At 42.8% G+C, this 5,168-nt stretch overlaps 1 protein-coding gene across 1 annotated transcript in view; it reads right to left on the reverse strand.

Annotated features, from left to right (window-relative positions):
• Window positions 1-5,168, reverse strand: part of camkmt (calmodulin-lysine N-methyltransferase) — a 107,840-nt gene that overhangs the window by 18,332 nt on the left and 84,340 nt on the right. The window lies entirely within an intron of this gene.

The raw sequence follows: 5,168 nt of genomic DNA on the forward strand, positions 1-5,168 counted from the left end.
ACACACACACAAACGGGCCAAGGGAAGGACAGAGTGTCATTCAGGGGGCAACATTTTGCCAGAAGAATGAAAAAGCTGCTGCCACGACACACAAACGTTGATGCTGTGATAAGAAATGCGACTATAATAGGGATACAAATCATTAACTAGGGAATAAAGTGAAGCTAGATTCATTCTAAATTTTAATTTCACATAAAATATATAACTAAATAAAGAAATACAAGAAATTAAAAGCACCTACCAAAACCTCCAACATAGAGGAGGCGAATGACGACATTCGTCGAACAAATACAATGAAATTATTTCAAAGAGAGCAGTGTGTCAGTCAATAAATATTAAATACGAAGCTAGGCTCATCACAGAAGGTTTTACGAAGATCGAATTTTTCCATTTTCTCACGACAATACTTCCAAAATGGAAGATATTTTCAGCAGAGAAAACAAGATGAAGCCGTCTACAACAGACAGTTTGAATGTCAGGGTCACGCTCCCGAATTAAGTCGTCTTCCCCCTCAGAGGGCTTTGAGGTCACCCCCGATGCACCCGGACAGTCGGGGGCCCCATTGTCTGGCCGTGACCCCTCCCATCCAGAACAGCCCAGTGAACTCCCGTTTAACCTGACTGGAGGTCGAAGGTCGGAGCGCGGGCGTGTGAGACTGTGTTTAAGCATTGCTTCTATATCTGTCTGCTTACACGTACGCCTACGCATTTGTAAAGGATGTGAGGGTGAGACTGTGAAAACGAACGGGATCATCCGTAAAGCCTCGTTCCTCAGAACGACGGCAAGTTTGAAGCTGCGACCAAATAAAGTCTGAATAAATTACAGATATATTTGATTTTAAGGCAATATTTACATACATAAACATGGAAGCGGTTATCATGTCTTTTTTTGACTCTTGTGGCCTTTATTTGAAAGTGCTCAGACAGGAAAGTAGATAACGAGAGAGGGAAGACACGCAAAGGTCACCAGGCCGGGAATCAAACCTGCGACGGCCGCGTCGAGGATGAAGGCCTCCCTTATGAGGGCTGTACTCAACCCCTGCGCCGCCACATCAACCCAAGCAGCCATCGTTTCTAAATGTCTTGCATCACCACTATATTGTCTGTCAAAAGATGTTTTCTCACCAGATAGCGCCACAGAAAAGTCGATAAAAGAGATGCAGTGAAAGTAAAGCGTGAGATTAGCAACATCCTCTCATTGTAATTTCTCTGCAAGTCCAGAGATGTTGCACAACCAACCAAACTGTACAGACCCGACCCGTTCAATAAGTTGGAATATTATTGAAAAGCCCATTTCTGGAACTTTGTCACTAAATGAAGCACATTAGATAAGTTAATTACACACAGATGGATGTTCGAAAGCCGTTACTTCTGTTAATTATGATGATTTTCCACTTACAGCTAATTAACTATGCTCACATATACCAATAATAAAAAAAAAAAAGCAGTGAAAAGTAAAGCAGACACACACTGCTTTCTGCAAGCGGCGTGTTTGCAGAAAGCAAAACGGCTCACACTTTCAAATCCCTCAGGTGGCAAAAGGCCAATCTCGCCGCATAAAATAATTTTTAGAGAGGAACTGCTTTACTACAACAAAAAAAATATTTTTATGCAAAAAGAAAAAAAAGAAATCAGGCAGAATTTATTTACTCATTTTACAAATATCTTTGTGGGGAGCTAAGTTTCTTCTCCACAGTGTGTAATTTCCACGGTTAAACTCGCTGCATGTTTATCAATATAAGCATTACTCATTGTTTTCTTAGCGGTGCTCTCCCTCGTTTTCTGATGTGTAATCACGACAGACGGATGATCCGAATTAAGCTCAGTCTGAGACGAGAAGGGAAGAGTTTATTTTGTGTCATTTGTGAATGGATACATCTTGTGTCGAAAGTTGTAAATATTAACATACACTGTACATGAAAGATTTTTGGTGGAGGTAGTGGCCAATCGCTGAAAGGTGGGGCGAATCTGGGACAGGTCGTCCGCCTATCACAGACTCAAATATACAGCTAGTAAGAATGCAAGCATTTGTGTTTAAGAAAAGTGACGCCGCTTAATTTAATCTTTTTTATTTTATTTTTTTTTTATCTTCTCTTCAATACCGCTGCCACAAGTGATCAGACAGACTTCTGTGTACCAGGAACCCAACCCAGTCAGCTTGATCGAAACCAAAACGCAGCAAAGCCAGCGATTTGTCACAAACAAAAACCGCATGCAGACATGGACTATTTCACAATGATGCAGACACAGAGGCAGAGCTTTATCTCGACGCACACACACGGGCAGGTTTTTGGAGAAGGCAGACATTCCGAGCGTCCCGGCCAAAGATTCCTTGCCATCCACATGTCCAATGCAGGAATCCCCGTCTCTCCAGGTCTGCCCGTGTCTGCCAGCCATAAATGTGAGGAGACAGACAACACTCCAGCAATTTGTGTGTTTCCCGATGCTTGTTCCTGGTGAGCAGATTGTTTTGTTGCCTATGTTGTGTCTTCATGCACATTTAAATGTTTATTTGTCCGTAGCAGGTTTGATCAAAGGACGCAGAATTCAGACTCGTGAAAATGAAATGTGTAGCTCAAAGTTGAACGCACTTTTAAACGTTTTTATTTAAGTCCGCAATTGAATCTTTAGCCGTGTTTATTAGAAAAACAATTATGTTACCCAACATGTACAATAAGAAACTTGGAAAGATGTGCAGCTCAGATTTCATCCTACATGTTAGATCTGTCTCAAGGCGCCGTTTAACTTTCTAGCAACACGATTTCATCGAAGATGGAAAGGAAATCACAAGAAAAGGGCAGCTGAGGCAAACTTTCCTTCCTTCCTTCCTCCACTCTTCTCAGCAGTAGATCCACTGTAACAGGTAGAAGCTGTAATTAATTGGAGTGCAATTCACTGCTGTTGACCTTTTCGAAGGTGATCGTCACAACGACTCGCGCGTTAATTCGGCAGCCGTCGCTCTTCGGCTGCCGGCAGCGCAATCATCGCACAAATCGCTCGCTTGCATTTGCATGCGGGAAAAGATTGCGGGACCACACAGAAAAACAACTTTCTGGCTCTTGCGCACGCGCGGGCGCGCGCTGCTTCGGCTTGGTGTTCTGCTGTGATAAATGGGGGGGAAAAGAACCTGCAATATCGAAACCTCACGTACAATTTGCCGCGGTTTCAGACGTTCTGCTTCTGTCTGTCACGCAAATGCGCCAGTCCACTGTAAAATATCCTCTTTTAGCTGCTTGCACCCCCTCTCTCAATGGGTGTTGTACCTGACTATTACCTGTAATGACCATGACATTAAAATAATGATAATGCCATTTGCTAATGCAGCACTTAGCACACATTGCACACACTTATGCAGAGAGATGCACACCCTTATGCAACCTGGATTTCTTCAGTGTTTGTGAAGTTGGATGAATGTGTATCCCCCCACCCCCGCCCTCCCCGCACCCCTTTAAGAGTTTTAACACAACTGCCCACATCAGGAATTACTGGGACTGTGTTAGTGGGACCACCCAATGACCGACAGAAGGTGAGAGGCTTAAGAACACAGCCACACTTTCAAATCTTCCACTTGAAAAAGATGAGACGGATCGTCTTTCTCCGGTGAGTTCTGGGTCTGCCGTTAAGGGTCTCCTCTCAGCGGGATCTGCCAGGAGACGCTTTGGAGAGAGCCACCCAGCAGGCGTCGTGATCAGATGTACTTCCTTTGATGCATCGGAGAAACAGCTCCATTCCCAGGTTTGACCCACATGGTGGGTCTCCTCATCCAATCTTTGGAGGAATCTCAGGAACTCATTGTCACAGAAAACGATCCATATCTTATGACCAAACGTAAGGGTCAAAATGTAGACGGATCGGTAAATCGAGAGCTTTTCTTTTTACGTTTCCTAGTTGGCGGATTAAGTGGCACGAAGACAACAACATGACCACCTCAGATGCCAAAAGCAAAGACAAGAAGATGCCGAGCTCTCAAACCAGACAACCCTCCACTTCAAAAAATGATCACTTGACATCATTTCTGTTCACCCATCAAACAGGACTGTGACAAGAGGCAGTCCTCTAGCAGAATCTTAGCTGCACTGGACACATGCTGAACTTTGTGTTGAGAAGAAGGATAGAAAGTTTCCCTGGCTCCTGATGCACCTCCAACACTCTCCATGAAATCCCTCATATTTTTATGATTATTTATTTCCAGATTTTTATTTATTTATTTTTTTTAATTTGCCCAATTTCAAAAAACAAGTAAACTAATGGTTAAGTCAATTTTGCCTAAAATATCTTGTTCCCTTGGTAAAAAAGTAAGCAGGATGAACAGAAATTGCGAGGTTTGGCTGCATAATGGTCAAACTGACCTGGAGATGTTTCTGACCATTGTAATCGTCATGACAGAGTTTGTTCTTCCAACGTCCAAAATCTAAATGCATTCAGGGAGAACACTACTTCAAACTAACTTTCCAATTCTCAATACATTTTTTTGAACAAACTTTTACCCAACATGCCAATGCAAATGTATTTATGCAGCACGTTAAAAATCAACAAGAGTTGACCAAAACACTTGACAATTCAAACAAAACAGCACACTGCAATGTACGCAAACGCAGCATTTAAAATAAATAAATAAATAAAAATAAAAACTTCTAAAATTAATTTCTTAAAAGTTTGTCCCAGATTTATTAGTGCATGTTCCTTTTGAGTTACGCCTCCATTATTGTTGGTCTTTCAGCAGAAGGGGAGAAGATTCGGTTTTTCTGGATGGTCACATACATTTTAATATCTGATGGGCTAATTGTTGTGTTTATGTTGCTCCATCTCTCCCTTTCCGTCTCAGTTTCCACTCCTCCCCAGACTCTTCCTTTATCTTACCGAGTCTCCTTTCTTGTCAAGGCGCAATTATTTGCAATTTGCCTAAGTCATCCATTTGCTGGGACACTAAGCATGAAAACGAAGCAATTTGGTGTAAAATGGATGCGTGCGGGCATTGGAGCATGCGTATGGATGTGTGTGTGTGTGTGTGTGAGAGAGAGAGAGTGTGTGGCCGAATCAGGAGAAGGTCCAGGCACAGGTGGGGGGACGCAGGGACCGTCATGCAAAAAGTGAGACTGAATGTCAGAAGCGGACACATACAGAGATAAATCTGTGTGTGTGTGTGTGTGTGTGTGTGTGTGTGTGTGT

This window comes from Poecilia formosa, unplaced genomic scaffold, assembly GCF_000485575.1.
Source record: "Poecilia formosa unplaced genomic scaffold, Poecilia_formosa-5.1.2 Scaffold40, whole genome shotgun sequence".
NCBI classification, from domain to species: domain Eukaryota; kingdom Metazoa; phylum Chordata; class Actinopteri; order Cyprinodontiformes; family Poeciliidae; genus Poecilia; species Poecilia formosa.